Genomic DNA, 19,745 nt, shown 5'->3' with positions numbered 1-19,745 from the left:
ACATGGATTAGCCCAGCAGTTCTAAACTGCAGGCAAGCTCCATTCAGGCTTTGCTTCTTATTCACCAGGAACAGTAGTACTGCTTCCCAAGACGCAGAGGCCTTGGAGGTTCCTAAGAATTAAAGGTAGAGTGTGCCGTTGAGTCGGTGTCGACTCCTGGCAACCACAGAGCCCTGTGAGTGAAGCTCTTCTCACAATCAGTGAGAAGAGCTTGTAGTGGGTCTGCAGGGAGAGTAGGCTTAGCCCGCTCTCCCCACAGACGATCGAATGTGTAGCCCTGGGCTGCTGGATAGGCCACCCACACGACTGCCGGCTCCATCACGGAGCCGGTGGGGGCTGCAGGGATCGGAGGGCCTGGAAGTGAGTGGCCACAGTGACTAATTGTCTGGGATGATGGGAATTGTCCAAAAAGAGCTGGAGGACTGAAGTTGTTAAATCCTGCTATAATCAAAGCTAAAACGCATAACCCCTCCTCTGAGCTGGCCGTGTGGTTCTCTTTTGTTGGGAAACGTAAACTGCCCCTCTAAGGAGGGCATTTTATGTTACAACACAGAATCAAACAGTCCCAGCTAGCAGAGAAAGGGAAGACCAGGCTGTCTTATACACTGCTGTCCATACACTTATGGTAAACCAATGTAATCTAAACACTGTGTCCAGTTTAATCAGTCAGAGATCAGCGGAAGTAACAAGGTACCAAGAATGGGGTGTCAAAGAAAGGTCTGATTCGCAGAAAGACTACAGAGGAAGCTGCACTGTTGGAACAGCTGAAGGCACCTTTCCCTCCAATTTCTGAAGGGAAGAAGGCTTATGAGAACACCACGGCTGCATGTGTACCTGTGCATACCTCTCTAATAGGTTTTAAGTTTACAGTTCAATACAAACCAAAATCATAGTATATTCACACGTACGTGCAAAACCAGTCTAAGGGAGCCCAGTCCAGTTTTATGCATGCATGTGAACAGTGTTCCCTCTAACAGGGATTCCCAGATGGTGTTGACTACAATTCCCAGAATCCCCAAGCAAAAGCCATTACAGCTGGGGATTCTGGGAGTTGTAGTCAACAACGTCTGGGAATCCCTATTAGCAGAAACACTGCATGTGAACTGCCGGGACCGAGCCCAATCCTGGTAGCACCATGGCAGCAAACCCACTTATCAAGCCTCCCCTCAAAATGGGTTAAGAGAGGCTTGCAGCCATGGCTGGCAGACTCAGGGAAGGAATGGGGATCCCCATAATGCACCATACACTCGCATTATTGGAGCTCTGGAGGGCAGGGCAGGGCGTCCCGGCACTCCGACCCTCAGAGGTACCAGCAGGTGATCCAACCCGCCCAAGGAAGGGCGTGTGATCCAACCCACCCAAGGAAGGCAACCTGTTCGTGTGCAGGGAGGCAAGTGCTTTCAGGCTTCCTCCCTGCATGTGAGAAAGGGTTCGCCATGTTAAAAGAAGCAGAAAGTAATTCCATTAGTTCTACATAGAACTTGTTTTTATTTACAGGCTGGATTCCTCCCCCCACCAATCCACCCAACAGAACCTTCAAAGCACAATTGGAATCGGAGTATCACAACAATAAAGGTGATGCTGCAGAGTTTCAGAACGGTTCACGCAAAGTTGTGCCATAAACCAGAAAGCCAAGGTCAGTTTTTCTGCATTAACCAAAGGTCTTTACAAATCCTTCTAGTAAAAAGTTACAATCATCCACTATGGTTAGATTTCAGTAAGATACCAATACCATTCAACCAATTGGTCTCCACAGCAATTTCTTTCACTATTTTATGTCTGATCCACAATCACTTTGGCAAATAAAGTTTTCCTGTGAGTTACAAACACATCTTTACAAAGAAAGAGATAGCAGATTCTGTGGGCTTCAGTAAAATCTGGCAATTTACAAGTAAAATCTTGTAAGAATCTGTCCCTTGGCTCTTTATACAAGGGCAATGGAGCAGGCTGTGCACCAAATGTTCAATCTCATTATCACCTCATACACAAACATGTTCACTTGATAAGATATTCTTCTATAAGCATTGTGGAATTGGAAGGAACCTTGAAAATCTTCTAATCCAATCCCCTGCTCATTTCAAGAACCTGCTAGCAGGGGTGGGCAAGCTTGGCCTCCACCTGTTCAACAACTGTTGTTGAACTACAACGGCCATAATTCCTAGCCACATGTGGAATCAATTATGGAGGATGATGTTAATTGTAGTTCAACAGCTGGAGGGCCGTTTGCCCACCCTCATGGTGCAGCATTCATAGGAACACAGGAAGCTGTCATATACTGAGTCAGACCATTGGTCTACTTAGCTCAGTATTGTCTTCACAAACTGGCAGCTTCTCCAAAGTTGCAGGCAGGAATCTCTCTCAGCCCTATCTTGGAGAAGCCAGGGAGGGAACTTGGAACCTTCTGCTGTTCCCAGAGTAGCTCCATCCTCCAAGGGGAATATCTTATAGTCCTCACATTTCTAGTCTCCAATTCATATGCAACCAGGGCAGGGCAGGGCTTAGCTAAGAGGACAAGTCATGCTTGTTACCACAAGACCAGCTCTCCTCATTCCTGACAGATGGCCATCCAACCTTTGTCTGAAAACCTCTAGTAAAGGAGAACTCACCACTATGTAACTAGGCAGACCATTCCATTGTCAAACAGTTTTTACAATTAGGAAATGCATCCTAATGTCCAGCCTAGATCTGCTTTCTTGTAATTTTAACCCATTGGTTTGAGTCCTGCCCGCTGGAGCACCAAAGAATAAGTCCACCCTCCTCCTATATGACAGATATTTGCAGAACACAACCTTCGTCTTCTCTTTTCCAGGGCAAACATTTGGAGTGCCAGGCAATGGGCCACTGCAATCTTGAAGCACAGAACTCAGTCTGCCAGGTTTGGGATTGCTTTAGGGCCAGACTACAAAGTAAATTAATCCAAGGCTTACCCCCACACGCCACAGTCTTGAGCAGGGTCCCTGTGGCTTCTGTTTGAGGGGCGGGGAATCCAAACACTCGCGAGTCAATGAAATATAACAGGACAGTTCACATGAGCATAAACTGGGTAGGAGATTAGTCCTACCCAGTTTCGGGAGCTGGGTGTGCTCCCATTTGTCAATTGTGTGTAAGGAGAAAATAAAATAGGAGACAAGAAGCTTTGTCTTCTGTCAAGCCTTTGCTGGGTAGGACAAGCACGCCCTACCCAGATTCCATCCTCAGCCTCTTAACAAGGTAAGCAGGGAAATTGCCTTACCCAGTTGGGGCTTGACAGGCAACCATGCTCCCCACCACCTTGTTTCTCTCTACCACACTATTGCAAAATGGGCACATGTGAAGCTCCCAAAACTGGGTAGGATGTGTTTCCTACCCAGTTTATGCTTGTGTGAACTGCCCTAATATGTCATCTGGCCTACAGAGCACCAACAGTGAAGGAGGTAAGATACTGGAGCTCAGATCCTGGGAGCCCAGATTCAAGACAGTCTTCAGTCCAGCTTCTCTGCTGTCTAAGCTAGACATTTCTTGGCCCACTGGCAGGATGAGGGCAAGCAGAGGACCATCCTTGCCTTATAGCATGAAGCTGCTGACTGGAGCTGCTGTAATAATCAGCAGTGTTGCACAAAGATAGCTCTTAATCTAATAAGCCCTCTCTCCTGTTCAGAAGATGGCAACCCTAAGCAAGATCAAGTATACTTAAGCCACCATTGATGAAAGTGCTTCTTCTGTTTGCAAATCACCATTTTCTTACAACAGCCAAGGCGACACTTAATCAGCCAAACCACATTTCAAAGGCAGTGGAAGTCCCTAGTAATTATGGAGGTGCTAAACAAAGTAATCAAAGCACAGGGCCAGGTCTTGCACCAATCACCCTTTACTATCATCAACAACCTCTTCTCTCTTGTGCTTTACAACAAAGAGACAAATTTAATATGGCTGCTACTTGTATAAAGCGGAGGACTCAAACTGAGAGAGATACATATCATGACAATGCATAACAGGCACCTAGACATGTCTTAGTCCTCACCCAAAACAAAGCATTTTTAAACTGTCTGTGATGGTTGACTGAATTAGACAGTCATCAGAGCCCTGTTCACAAGTTATATGTTCAATGCACATAACGCTGTACACAACGCACACATCTCTACACAAATAGAGTTATTCACACTTTATGTTGAATGCATATACAGCAGTACACTTTTCAGCAGTACTCTTTAGGTCTAAAACAAATGAATGCACACTCATTCACACAAACACATGTACTACAATGAATATTTATATATTGCTTTTCACTAAAAGTTATCAGCGTAGTTTATATAAATGAACAAACAAGATGTACATGTGCACAGGTGCCTGAACGAACATACAACGTAACGAGGGTTTTTGTCACGATCAGCCCTGGCCGGGTAGGGCAGCGCTAGCCCAAGTAGGGCTGGTTGTGAGAACCACTGGGATTGATCCCAATCCTGGAACACCTCCACTGGGTTCGGATGACATGCCCAATGTCAGCTTTGCAGTCCCAACACCAGAAGCTGGGCTCCTGTGCATGCTCCGGGAACTGGTGGTTTGTTTGAGCCGCTGGTTTTCTACGATACATGAAATCAGCCAGAGTCATGGAAGAACTTCTTCATTGTTGTGCCAACCCTTGCAACTATGGTGTCTGTGCATGCGTTCTACAAACCTCATTTCCCAATGGAATGCAGACAGGATGGGAAAATCCAGCTGATTGTGGTGTTCATATGTAGTGCACACCACAACCACATGGATTAACACCAGGGAGAAATCATTCCTATATGGCTCGGTTTGTCCCTGAAAGGTACCTAAGCCTAAAACAGCAGAAGAATTCTATAGCACTGTAAGAAATATTTATTCTAGTAAAAGCAAAACCTATTTCTTCACTATCCACTCCATGCAACTGATGATACTGGACTAAGGATGCATAGTGATTATCTTTTAGGTTACAAAAATGTGTTCACTGTCATAACATAAGAACATAAGAAAAGCCCTGCTGGACCAAGACCAAGGCCTATCTAGTCCAGCATCTTGCTTCCCTCAGTGGCCCACCAGATGCCTCTAAGAAGCCCACAAGCAAGAGGTGAGGGCATGCCCTCTCCCTTGCAACTGGTATTTAGAGGCATGTTGCCTCTGAGGCTGGAGATGGGTGTATCTAGGGAAAATAGCACCTAGGGCAAGCACTGAAATTGCGCCACCCCTGTCCAAACATCTGACACCCATCTTTCAGATTACTTTACCATAATATCAGCTGAAAAATACAAGTCAAGCTCATTAATCTTTTAATATTTCAAAAACTATTTAGCAGTGGACATAGCCAGACCAAAAAATGCTGGGAAACTACAAATTTCAGTATGCTGGGGCTCATGAAATACCCAAATACTATGTGGAGGTGTACTTGGAAAACTAAACAGAAGTGCCTGTCTAATTCTCTACTATGCATTGTAGCATCACTATTACACAAGTTTTAAAAATAAATGGAGAATTTGACTTTTCCCAGATACTCTGAAAATAGTTAAAGGATATGCAGAGTAAACTGTGTCACTGTTTGGAATATATTCTAGTCTTTCAGAAAGACAGTTAAAATGAGAGAAAGAGAGAACGAAACTCCCAGTGGGTCTTAATCCTAAGGATTTCACAGTGATTCAAAGACAAATTCACCATTAATAGCCATATAATTAAGACATCACATTTAACTCACTTATCACAAGAAGCAAAGTAAGAGCAAATGAATACAATCCTAGCTCATAAGCTTCAGCTCAGTATTCACAAGCCCTGATTCTCTGTACATAGTGCCAATCTGAATATGTGTACAGTGACATATTATATTATTATTTTTAAAAAACAACAACCTGTAACCCCTTTGGGGGGCTTCCTAAAGGCTGTGGGGGGGGGTCTGCAAAGTCCCCCTCCCCCCGCTGGCCTCTAGGGCCTCGCAGGGACCATTTGAGCATGTGTGGTGGCCATTTTAAAAAATATTTGGGTTATTTTTAAATGGCAGCTGAAAACAAAATGGCCACCATGGATACTCAAATGGCCTCTGCGAGGCCTGGCATGGTTTAGGGCCTCACAGAGGCCATTTGAGCATGCGTGGTGGCCATTTTGTTTTCAGTGGCCATTTTTTTAAAAAAATTAATTTTAAAAAATGGCACACACCCCTTCAAGTGGCGCCTGGGGCATGTGCCCTGCCTGCCCCACCCTAGATACATCCCTGGGCCCACAGACACTAGACTAGTAGCCATTAATAGACCTGTCCTCCATGAATTTGTCAAAGCCCCTTTTAAGGCCATCCAAGCTAGTGGCCATCACCACATACCATGACAGAGAATTCCATAGACTAATTATGCACTGCCTGTGTGAAAAAGTACATCCTTTTTTTGATCATATATGGGGGAGGTATAGATATAGATATATAAAACAAGATGGGTGTGCTTCATTTGGCCAAGATTTTTTAAGACTGCCAATGGGCAATAGGCAATTATGGCCAACTACTTAGTCATCTACAGTAGCCAAGGATTTCTACTCAGTGGTTACCCATTAGTTAAGTACTAGACCAAAGTTATCCAAGAACTTGGAGGCTGTAGCTGGCCCCTGAAGTGCATTTGCTGAATCCTATGAGTGCCTATTAAAACCTTGCAAATCATAGTTAACTTTTTTTAAAAACCTCCTGACTGTAGACATAATTTTAACAAAGGCAGAGCACTTTATTTGATAGGCTCTGTAACTATGAAGCAAATGAAAAAGTACCCATCTTTAAATTATACCTCTCCCAAATTTTAAACTCAAAAGGTCTTATATGTATATTGGGTCATCAAAACAGACATTTTAGACCAACAATGCAGAGGCTGAAAGAAAGGCATTTGCTACATTAATGCAAATTACCTGGAAACAGAACACACAATTCAAGGGTGACCCTCTAGCTTATTAAACACGTGCAACACGGCTAGCAGGGCAGAACAAGTGGATTGCTTCTGAACTTTTGTGCATCCAGCCAAACACCATCAAGCAGTCCCACCTCAGCTATCAGAACAGAAGTGATACTTTAGCTTCTACTGACCTCAGCTGGATTTAAACCCAGTGATCACAGAGGGCTTCTATATCCCAATAAGACTACTCTAATGTGTTTAATTAACAAAACCTGCTAGCTTCCCTGCACCTGTTTGAATTTCCTTAGCAATAATCTGAATCCAAAATTGACAATTTCAAGGCAGAATCTGACAGCTGCTGAGGCAAAGAGGCAGGTGCCTTCAATGACAACCATGTCACACTTCACGTATCTGTTACGTTTTCTACGTCACCAAGTCTGTGATAAGGTTTCTCTCAGGATCAAATACACCTTTGGTCTTTTGCACTCTCTATGTACACTAGTGCAAATCAAGACTAACACCATTGATCCTAAAATACTAAAGGCCAAAGCAGATGTGACAAGGAAGATCTACAATTGGAACCTATCATCCCATATCACATTTGTTTTGACCCGTAAGTTCCATGGACATTCAAAACAAGCTCTGTAATATGCTTCCAAGACTTGGTCAGGGAGCTAAAGCAAAATTTTAAGAACAATGCACCCAAACTAGCTATTCTTTTCCACCTACCTCCAAAAACCCCAATGGTTTCAGTACGGTGTGAACAAAATGCCTAACCTACTTTACAGGGTTGTTGTGAAGAGAAACCTAAGTATGTAGCACATCGCTCTGGGCTCCTTGGAGGAAGAGCAGGATAGAAAATGTTAAAAATAATAATGATTAAGCCAACAGAAAAAGACAGATTTCAACTAAAAAGAGGCCATTCACACAATTAAAAAATGTGCTACCCAGGTTTGGAAGCAGTGAGCATTCCCAATTTTCAGTTGTGTGGAAGCAAGGTAAGAGTAGGGTTGCCAGATTATGGCTTTCCAAATCTGGATGCCTAATTTGCATATTATGTAAACTGGCTTGACAATAATTTTTGAGCAGAATAGTGACTGCACATTTTGCTCCATAACTCCGCTTCTACAAGGGCTAGAGCTTAGCTTTAAAAAAGGAAAGAAAGCTGAAATCCAGGTGAATCTGGGTGAGCTAAGCAATCTGGGTGAGATGCTTAAAATCTGGGTGAAACCCAGAATTGGGGGGGGGCATGGCAGCTCTAGGTAAGAAAAACCTGGGTTGAAGTGCTTGTGTGGAAGCAAGGTAGGAGAAAAAGCTCCTAGGTTTTCCTCGTACCTTGCTTCCACACAACTAAAAATTGGGAGCACACACAGCTCCCAAACCTGGGTAGAACGCAGTTTTTGATTGTGTGAATGACCTCTCTGAATAACTCCACGCACCTATGATATTAGCTACAATGGAGTCCCAAGCTTACCTAGACCTTAAGCACATATGCTAACCAAGCTTTCAGTTCCTTGGGAAAGCAAGCCAAATTCTGCCTAAGAACAGTCCAAGCAGCACCATGCAGCATAAATTAGTGATGCCGCTGTAACCATGCCCAGGACATTAAAGTCTGCTGCATTAGAGCGTTAGACTACTTTGTGACAAGAAAATATTAAAAAAAACATACAGAGAGGAGAACAGTGTCGCTATGGCTTATTTATATCTCGACATTACTAAGTTGACTTACTAATTGCTTAAAAATATTCACAGTTCCTGCTTCTAACTACTTCTGATTTTATAATAAGCTTACAATGATGTTTTATACAATTCCCTTGATATTTGGCCCGTGCTTCACTTTGACCGCACTGAAGCTTCTTGAGGCAACTTCTAACATTCCATTTTTAAACATTAACTGAAATTTCACAAGTTCACACCTATAAACATAATGTGTGATTCAGCAAACATGTATGTTACAGGCACACACTCCAGAAAGCCAGGATTAGCTTCAGTTGCACTCAGAAACCTGGATTCCCCTTGCATAATGTGTGAAAGAATGCTAAGCATTCTCCTGTCCTCTCTAGCAACACCTTCAGTACTTTTGATAGATGAAGAGAATGGCATAACAATGGGATTATTTTGGCCACATTACAACCTGGCAGTGAATCCTCCTGCTTCCTTTTCTCCTCGGCAGCATTTGAAATTCAAACTTGCGGTGATCACTGCCTAAGACGTACCTGTTATTGGTCCCCGACGACACATAAATAGCACATTTGAACCAAGATCACAAACACCACAGCTTGAAACTCTATTGTGTTCTCTTCTCAAAAGTTCAGATTAAATTTTTAAAGGCTGGTGTCACTCTTTGTGCAGCTATAAATCTCTTGTCAAGAAATCAGATGTGCATTTGTGAGCTTACAACTTGTGTACTTATTTGCCTAGCACAGAGCAAATGACTGGTCTTTAGGCATACAACACTCCAAATGTCAGTGGAAGATGTAAATGTCATTTAGACAACCAACTGCATTGCAAAAGCTTTCTAATAGCTCTTAGAGGGAGTGGGGAACTAAGCTTTGAGGTTGGCAGTGCACCTTGGATTCTGGTTTCGTTTGGGAAAGTCACTGCACACTTACGGTGTCTTTGTAATATTTGGTTAAATCACACATTGGTTGGGTATTAGATGAAGTTGGGAAGATAGCAGATCATTCCTAAAAGTCAGCAGCAGATTATATCAGAAAGGCCAGACCCTGAATCCTGAGATGTTGCAGCTTCCTGCCATGGTTGTCACAGTTCAAGCTCACTCCAAAAATTCTTCTTCGAGTCTCTTACCTCACCTAGCAGGTGCCTGCTGATTCTTCCACAGTCTTGTACATACCTTCAGGGGGAGAGGGAAAGACCAAGAAGGTTAATCCTACATCTTCCTATGAGTCTCAGCAAGGGCACTTTCCAGACTTGCTGCACTTCAGCAGCAAAATGCCTTCATTCGGGCAAGTTGCATTTGGATCGTAAACAGTAGGGAGAGCAGCCTCACAGCAACTAACAACCCGACAAAACAGCAACTTATTTTTGCCAGATATATGGCTCCTAGTTCTATTTCGCAGCGATTAAATTCGAAGCAAGGCATTGGAAATGTGAACGGCACCCTGCTGTCCGCGTAGGGTCTGCGGTGTCAGGACGCAGGGAGTGTGGAAGCACGCTTCCGAGATATGTCCTGACCCTGTTGTAGGGTCTAGTCTGGAAAGCGCCCAGGAGGCGTGAGGTATGTGCTCTCACAAGTTACCCCATTTTCTAGGATGGGAGCTGCGAAGGAACACAGGAAGCTGCCTTATAACCAATCAGACCTTTGGTCCATCTTGCTCCGTATTGCCTAGCAGTGGCTTCCCAAAGTTTCAGGCAGAGGTCTTTCCCAGCTCTCCCTGGAAATGCCAGTGATTGAACCTAGGGCCTTCTGCATGCAAGCAGATGCTCTATTACTGTGCTACAGCCTTATCCTTATTCAGGATGGGAGTCATAAAAGGATAATTCAGAGTCATAAAAGGATAATTCAGTATTTGAGAAACATCAGGTTGGCTTCCTGGCCCATCTATCACAGATTTAGTCACAAAAGAATTTCCAGTTTGCAAACCATCTCAAACTCATAGCAATAATAATACTTAGCATTTGTAGAGCACTTTCAATTTTGAAGTTGTAATCCTCACAATAGTCCTGTACAGTAAATATCATCATCCCTGTATTGCAGCTGCTCAGGAGGAGTGGCTTGCCCAAGGCTACCTAGTGAATTGCTGGTGGAGGTTTGATTCATGCTCAGTCTCTTAGCCCCTACACACACCAACTCAATTAAATCCTGATTTTCCCAAGAGTGAGTACAACCACATACAGCTCCCTAGTCATAATAAGAGGCTTCCTGGGTCAGGCCAAAGGTCTATCTAGTCCAGCATCCTGTTCCCCACAGTGGCTCACCAGATGCCTCTGGAAAGCCCATAAGCAGGAGATAAAGGCACATCCCCTCTCCTGTAGTTACTCCCCTATAGAGTTGCCATGCCCCCCGGAATTTCGGGTTTCACCCGGATTTTAAGCATCTCAGCCAGATTGCTTAACCCACCCAGATTCACTCAGATTCCAGCTTTTATTTAAAAAGGTTGGGGAGCTACGCTCTACCCTTGTAGAAGCGGAGTTATGGAGCAAAACATGGAATCACTATTCTGCTCAAAAATTATTTCCAAGCCAATTTACATAATATGCAAATTAGGCACCTGGATTTGAAAAACCAGAATATGGCAATCCTACTCCCCTACAACTGGTATTCAGAGGCATTCAGCCATCAAGAGAACTACCCAAAATTGTCCTTGATTAATGTGTCCCTTTAAAAGTCCCTTTTAAAGCCATCCAAGCAGGTAATCATCACCACACTCCATGGCAGAGAATTCCACAGATTAGCTATACACTACATCGCTACCTTTTTGTGTATGTTGGGACTCTTCCACAATGCCCAGCAAGCTGGGGCACTCACCCGACCAGGTGGCAAGCGGATCAACAGCTGGGGATTGCCCGGCTGCACACAAAGCCAATGGCAACCATGCTGGGAAGTGAGGGAGGAAGCTGGGAGGGCGGCTGCCCTTGACTGGGCCAAAATAGCCTGACAAGCTGTTGCCTGGCTGCAATCAGCCCTAAACAGCTTGGGCCCTGGGTATTTAAGAGAACGTCTCCTTCGTTATGAACCCCACCACCCACTGAAATAATCAGGAGAGGTCCGTCTGATTTGCCACCGGCTCATCTGGTGGCTACACGGGGACGGGCCTTCTCCATTGCTGCCCCGAGGCTTTGGAATGCGCTCCCTAGTGAAATAAGAGCCTCCCCATCTCTGACAATGTTTTAAAAGTCTTTAAAGATGCATCTGTTCACCCAGGCTTTTAACTGATACAGTTTTGATTGTTTTTAATGTTGTTTTAGAATATTGTTTTTAAAAAATTTAATTGTCATATTTTAAATTTCTAGGTTTTGTTTTTAACTAATGTTTTAATGTTGTTTTTATTTTATTGTAAACCGCCCAGAGACGCACGTTCGGGGCAGTGTAAAATATGTAAAATAAATAAATAAGTAAATAAATAAATAAATAAAATCAGTAGCTAGCAAGTCCCTCAGCTCTGCAGAGACCCTGGGACATGATGCAGGGAGAGGCAAAAGAGTCCTGTAAGGTACCCCCTTTAAGGGCTAACAGGAAGAATACAGGAGGCTGGGAATGGAAGGCAGGGGAGGAGCTAAGAGGGGCGGCGGCTGGCCCTGAGAACCTATATAATGGGCTTGAAGCTAGTGGAGGTGGAGAGTGGCTGCCTATATGGGCTTCCGGGAAGGAGCAAGGCATTTCCTCTCCCTGGCAAGTGGAGCAGCGGCGGCGGCGGCGGCGGCGGCGGCGGCATGCTTAGAACCCGCTCCCCATCCTTCTGAGGACTGTAGCCCAGGGGCTGTGAGGCTTGTGAAGAGGAAACGCCACAGTGTGCTTTCTTGATTTTACATTACAAATTATGTACAGTAGGGCAGGAACCCTAACTCCACGCAGTGTGTTTACTTTGGACTTAGGCTTATTATATGTACTTTATAAACTGGCAATGCAAATTAAAGAACAATAAAAGAACAATTTGATTTGCCAATATATAGTCCAGTTCAAAGAACTCCAACACCACAGTGGCTGGAATAAAACCTCTTCAGATCAGCAGCACAACACAGAAATACCAAAGAGTTAAGGATGTTTTGAGAACCACCTAATCCAGTTCATTTCCTTTGGTTTGTAAAAACAAGTAAGTGACAGGCTTCCTCCCTAGGAACATCCTTTTAGATAAGAAACCCCTCACAACAGGAAACTCTTGCCAGCTGAGGAGGCTTTTGCCATCAGGCCTGAAAGTCTTCACTTCAGGGTACAAATAAGTAAAAGGCAACATCTGGCTCAATAAATACGAACTACATTAAAATATATCATTTTATCTATCTCAGTAACTTTTCTAAGCAGTCTGTGCACCACCATTAGCACTGTAAAGTCTATATTGGCTTGAAGCGTCTTTTTCAGTGCTCTGTAGAACCTTACAGTGGACTAGAAAGAGGCCCTAGGTTTCCAGATGCAAAGGTCCTAATTCTACAAGAAGCTAAATCCCTGCAGCATGGCGTGAATGCCTCAAAGTGGAATAGCATTTTCAGCCGCAGTCAGCTAGTTTCCTAGAAAACTACATACACAAACACAAAATGTGCAGGGACAGAAAATTCAAAGGTCAAACTGGTCATTTTCCAAGCAAACTCAATAGAACAGGGGCTCTCAGTGAAATTTGCTGATGAGCCACTTGGAAGCAGTAGTGTGGATTGAATGGCAAAGTGCCCCCCACTTCACCTCTTCAAAATGACCTCCAGACAATACCCATCACCCCACTCAATTAACTCTGATTTCCTTTTAGTTGGCTGTAGTTGTATTTGTTGATTTTTAGTATATTTTAATGAAATTTTACCATTGTTTTATTAGCTTTTTTAAAATGTGTTGCTCACTGCCCTGGGGTCCCAAGCCAGGATGAAGAGGGATATACATGTAAGAAAGAAAATATCTTCCATTTCAAACTCTTCTTCTATTTCATTCTCCTCCTTTTGCTATTATCCCCATCACAAACTTTTCTTTTAACACATTTTTATATCCCACTCTTCCTCCAAGGAGCCCAGAGTAGTGTACTACATACTTAAATTTCTCCTCACAACAACCCTGTGAAGTAGGTTAGGCTGAGAGAGAAGTGACTGGCCCAGAGTCACCCAGCAAGTATCATGGTTGAATGGGGATTTGAACTCCCCAGTCCTAGTCCAGGACTCTGAGATCTAGGATTGCAGCCAATCAAGGGGCGCCTATGCTTCATAAAAAGCCACAACCTGGACAGCCAGTAGAGTACTGTATTCGACTCTTTGTGAGACTTCCCTCTGGGTTTCTGTAAGCTGTGTCTGCCATTTCTGGGACTCTGTTTTGGTAAACAAAGCATAGAACCACAGGATTTTAGAACTGGAAATAACCTTGGAGGCTTCTACTCCAACCCCCAGCTCAGTGAAGAAAACTGCTATGGCATCCCTGATCAGTGGCCATCAAGCCTCACTTTGAGAATTTATAGAGGGAAAGCCAATCATTGCACAAGCCAGACAGTCCCACTGTCAAAACAGTTCCTAACAGTTATGATATTTCTCCAAAGGCTTAGCCTAAACTTACTTTATTGTGATTTCAACTCATTGGATCTAGTCCAGCCCTTGGAGGCAACAGAAAACAAGTCCACTTCTCCAGGTGTGTAGCTGCCCAGCAGCCCAGGTGCAAGCCACCACTGGCCCCCGGCACCCTAGCTGTGCCCCTGTGTCTGACATCAGAGGCAGAGGCGTGGTTACATCTGGGGACAGGGCTTCTCAGCCCTGTTGGCAAGGTGTTTCAGCGAGTTCTGGGTTTGCAGCCTGGCGGAGAACGCAAGCACATTCCCTTGCCTGGAAAGGCAGAGAGAAGCTTCCACCAACACTGGGTTCTTCCCAGTCTAGCTGGGAAGCATCGAAAGGCACTCCCTGCCAGGCTGCAAACCCGGCACTGGCCGCTGAAGCAGCTTGCGAACGGGGCTGTGCGGCCCTCTTTCTGGTCACGCCTCTGTGTCTGATGTCAGGTGCAGGCAGGGGGCATGGCTAGGGCGTCAGGGGTGGCCCCAGGGGGCATAGCAGCCCAGGTTCTTTGGACCTGTTGGAGCAATGGTGGCTATGCCCCTGTACTCCTCGTGCAACCCTTCAGATATTTGAAGGTGGCTATCATCTCTCTAAAACTATGGTGTTCTCTTCTTCCAGGTTCAATATATCTAGTTCTTTCAGTTGCCCCTCATAAAATCTGGTTTCTAGATTCTTCACCACCTTTGTTGCCCTCCTCTGAACTTATTTCAGTTTGTCAATAATCCCAGTCAGACGTTATCTAAAAGATGCTGTACTCGCGTGCAGTCTCTAAAGCCGGGCCGGAAGTCCTGCCACATCCCTGTCATCCACATCCTCCTCTGCACTGCTTACGGATGCACTGGGGTTCATCTGAAGAGGTGAATTCTGCATTTATGATGGCAGGCATATCTGTGATTGGGAACCTGCAGCTAAACTCTTTACAATATGGTGCCCAGTGAAGGTAAAGTGTGCCGTCGAGTCAGTTTAGACTCCTGGTGCCCACACGGCCCTGTGGTTGTCTTTTGTAGAATACAGGAAGGGTTTACCATTGCCTCCTCCTGCGCAGTATGAGATGATGCCTTTCAGCATTTTCCTACGTCGCTGCTGCTCGATATAGGTGTTTCCCACAGTCTGGGAAACATAGAAGTGGGGATTCAAACCAGGGACTAGGACCGGGGAGACCTGAGTTCAAATCTCCGTTCAGCCATAATACTAGCTGGGTGACTCTGGGCCAGTCATTTCTCTCTCAGCCTAACCTACTTCACAGGGTTGTTGTGAAAGAGAAACTGAAGTATGTAGTACACCGCTCTAGGCTCCTTGGAGGAAGAGCGGGATATAAATGTAATAATAATAATAATAATAAATGTAATAATAATAAAAACAACCAAGCCATTCCTCTGAGCTCTTTGTAGCCCTTTGCATTAATACCTACCACTAAACTATACTAGAAGTGGCAAGGCTGGAGTGTTTCTGCGCTGTGAAACGGCCTTGGTTTGACAGACACCTTCTCAGGTTTCACCAGATACTGTGGGAAAGGCAGCAGAAGCCAACATGGTCTGCAGGCATTTGTGATGACATGCAACCCTTTCCTCCCCCATTGGGAGGACAGAGTACTCTTCTCAGTTTCCATGACAACAGTGTCTCCTCCGTCTCATATTAGATAGCATCAGCTTCCTGTGTCTATATTTTTGAACCAATCAGAAAAATCTTTGTAGGTTTACCAGCTTCTGGGGACATTCCTACTCTTAGCAGAGTGCTCCTCTAGTGATCTGTAACAGTGAGAGACTGAAAACTTTAAAAGGGCTCCCCCCACCACTGGGGAAAAGTTCGATGTTGTTTATTAATATCAATAAGATGTAGTGATCTGATCTTTAGAAGTACACTGAAATGTTTTTGTCGTGTAGAGATTGAACAATATCTGCTGGCAGTTAAAAAGCCACCATCACAAACTATATTGAAGGGCTGTTTATATATATAAAATACACACACATTCCACTTTACAGTGGATCCTAATAGCTCCACTGGGTGGAGAAAAAATTCAAATCCAATCCACAGGATGTAACTAGATCGTCTTACATTCACCCAAATAACTGCTTGGATTCACAGCAAAAACAGAAGGGCACAGTTTCACAGCTTGCCGTGATTAAAGTTTCAATAATGCAGTTTCTATGAACAAAACGCAAGGTTTTATGACAGCGTGTGGCTAATGCAAAACATAAACTAATTCTTACACCCACGTTTGAAATGGAACTAAAAGCAGCCTGTTTCATTCAAGGAAAAACAGAAACAATGCATTTTGTAAAACAAAATATCTAGGGTAAATTAATAGCCAGGTAAATTAAAAATCAATTTCATGGGGTGTGGGGGCTTGGGTGTGTGTGTGCACGCGCACACACGTGTGTGTAGGGAAGGCTTCACTGAGAACAGGGAAATACCTCTGAATCACTCCAACATCAATATCTGAACATAACAGGGAAACAGTTTTCTAGGGGTAGGTATGTTTACAAAATGACATTAGAAAGCCTGACCTCAAGGCAATGATCTTACAGTCAGATAAGCATAACAACAAAAGAATTGCTCCAGCTCACTTGTCAGCCTAACATTAAATAAAAGAAATTCTGCCAATGAACTAGAATCTCACACTTGGGGCTACCTCCACAAGATAGCTGCCAATAGTGTGTTCCTCTTAAGGCTGTGTGCACTTATTAGAATTATTATAATCATATGCCTAAAATGCTCTGAAATCCATTTTTAGATGAAAAGTTCTAAATATCAATTTTTCCAATACTCCATAAAACCTTAAAATACCCCCCAAAGAATTGTAAACAAAATACTCTGCAAGGCCTAATCCTGTAAGGTGTTCAGTTACCACAACTCTAGTGAGGGTGATTATTCAGCACCCAGGAGCAGGGCAATGAAACTTCATGTATATGTTTCTGGGCTGAAGGACAATGGGGCAACAAGATTTATTTAAACACACACCAAAGAATTTCCCCTTTAAAATAATAAAGCTGTCAGTTTTAAAACACTCACAAACCAGCAAATCTGCTTTGAGTTAAAGTTTCTTGAACGCACACCTTACTACTGCCTTTTAGCACATCATGACATACCAAAATCCAAGCAGCTGTAATAAATAATAACAACCTTCCTCAGCAGCAAGCTTAGATTTATGTGGTAATTTTGCTTTTGTGTAAAGATAGATCAACCAGGCCCTTGGTTTCACTTAGTACAGTTTTTTTGTAAAAAATCTCAACCCATCATCTAGAAAAAATAAACACACTTTTCTAACGGCAAAAGCTGTCAAGTTGGGCTCTCCTAGAACAAATCAAACAGCCACAAGAGAGGAGTTGCCCCACAAAAACTTTTGCTCCTGTTTTTTAAAAGAACTTCTGCAACTGACTAGGATGAGGTTAATGCTCCTCCAGCAGTCACTGGAGAATGAGACGCATGTAGTTGTCAGCTTAAAAACCAAGGGAATGTCAGGAGAACAGACTGCCCCGCCAATAGAACTCCAAAATCCAAGTGTGCACAAATGCAACTGCCTTAATGTTTTATAAGCTTCTAATGACAATGCTAAATCCTGAGCCAAAGATTAAAAGACAGGAAATGAGAACCATTTTAGTTACCTTTTAATCTGTGCATGGATAGGGCTTCCCCCCCTCCTCTTGCTGTTTCCTGCATTAGTTGCCTTTGCAGTTTTTATTGTATTCATATAGTTAATCCCTTCATTTTGGTCTCGTTCAGCGTTTGGAATGATCCCCGCAGACAGAATACAGCCGCGTAGCCCAGACTCCACGCACAAGAGTTATGCTTGGATCAGAGGTAATGTTAAAACCAGAGAAAGGGGGGGATTTTCCGGCTGGGTCCTAGTGCTCAATATCACATGAGAATGCCACAAAGCGTTCTGCAATACAGAACCATGATTATATATACTCACTATTATCCGAACTAATTCCCCCGGCTTAAAACCCTTGAAAATACTCTCTCAGTCATTCTGGGCATAATCCACCTAAAGTTAAGGATCAAGTCTCATTGATTTTAGTGGGAAAGTGAAGCATGTGCTTAACTTCTTCCAACTGAAATCAGTGGGAATTACACGCTACAATCTTGTGTACGCACTTACTTGGTAGCAAGTCTCATTCAGTTTGGTGGGAGTTACTTCCAAGTAAATATGCATCAAGTTAGACTGAAAAGCGCTTACATTTAGCTGTTTGGAAAGTTAACAGTGTAAGGAGAGGGAAGTCCACTGGAATGTCAGCTCCAACATAAATTTACTGGATAGCCACTCCCTCTCAGCAAACTCCTCCCCATCGGAAAATATGGAGATACGAAAGGTACAGTAAAGTGTTCGATCAAGTCGGTGTCGACTCCTGGCGCCCACAGAGCCCCATGGTTTTCTTTGGTAGAAGTCACAGGAGGGGTTTACCATTGCCATCTCCCCTGCAGTGTGAGCTGATGCCTTTCAGTATCTTCCTATATCACTGCTGCCCAATATAGGTGCTTCCCATAGTCTGGGAAACATACCAGCAGGTATTTGAACCAGCAACCTTCTGCTTGTTGGTCAAGCATTTCCCCACTGCATCACTTAAGGTGGCCATATGGAGATACTACTACTACAAATATTTATATTCTGCTTGTCAACAGAAGCTCTCAAAGCAGTTTACACAGAAAATGAATGGATGGATGGATGGATAGTAAGTAATAAGTTTATTGTTATAACCACCAGTGGTAACATAAGAGAGCATTAAAACAAAACATACCATAAAGTTACTTCAGCAGATACAGAATATTAATTACGCTAAAACCAACACAACAATTTAGAACAAGGCATAATAGATTTTTATTTATTTATTTATTTAGCACATTTATTGACCACCTGATTTTCTTAGACTCAAGGCAGTTTACATAAATTAAAACAACAACAACAAGGACAAGAGAAGGGGAGAGGGGGGAAAGGAAAGGAAAGGAAAAAAGAAAAAGTACAAGAACCTTCCCCCACCCCTGCCACACATACACATGTTAAAAACTAAAAGCCTGGGGAAATAGATATGTTTTCAGGAGCTTCTTAAAGGACAGAAGGGAGGGGGACTGCAAATCTCAGGAGGCAGCGTGTTCCATAAGGAGGGGGCTGCAACGGAGAAGGCCCTCCCACAAGCCCAGGGCCCATGTACCTCCCCTGGGCCTGGAACTCTGAGAAGGCCCACCTGAGACAACCTCACAGGGCAGGTCAAAGCTGGACGGGAGAGGCGGTCCTGAAGGTACACAGGTGCCAAACCCTGAAGGGTTTTATAGGTGATAACCAGCACATTGAACTGGACCCAAAAGGGAACTGGCAGCCAATGCAGCAACCTAACCCATAATAGATGTAAATTCCTTTCTCAGTTTAAAAGAAAGCAAGGCAACAGTGGCCACTTGATAACTGACATATGGAATTGCATCCGCAAGAAGATAAATCAAACATTCCACATCCGAACTCTTGAATTTGTCTATGATCTGTTGTAATGTTCCCCCCTAATCACATCATAGAAGGAACAATAAAATACATAGTGGATAATATCCTCCATTTGGCCATTGTCACAAGGACAAAGGTGCTATTCCATCAGAAGTTTATGGAATCTCCCTTCAAGATATGCTGCGAGCATAGTTTGAATGCGTAAAGTTGTAAAACCCTTACTCGGTGATACACAAGTAAACTTGACCAGATACTGTTTCTTATAATAG

General features: G+C 43.7%; 1 protein-coding gene across 3 annotated transcripts in view; it reads right to left on the bottom strand.

Annotated features, from left to right (window-relative positions):
• FOXN3 (forkhead box N3) overlaps positions 1–17,834 on the bottom strand; it is a 397,500-nt gene extending 379,666 nt beyond the window's left edge. For 2 of the 3 annotated variants that reach the window (XM_053258886.1, XM_053258818.1), the window contains exon 1: positions 17,651–17,834. The gene's annotated coding sequence lies outside the window, so the exon portion shown is untranslated. Of the gene's footprint in view, positions 1–9,659; positions 9,694–17,650 lie in introns of those variants that run through there. The other variant, XM_053258878.1, reaches the window with a different exon arrangement.
• Between the last annotated feature and the right edge of the window lie 1,911 nt (positions 17,835–19,745).

The sequence above is a fragment of the Hemicordylus capensis genome, chromosome 1, assembly GCF_027244095.1.
Source record: "Hemicordylus capensis ecotype Gifberg chromosome 1, rHemCap1.1.pri, whole genome shotgun sequence".
Lineage (NCBI taxonomy): Eukaryota > Metazoa > Chordata > Lepidosauria > Squamata > Cordylidae > Hemicordylus > Hemicordylus capensis.
This window is presented reverse-complemented; position numbering and strand designations above follow the sequence as displayed.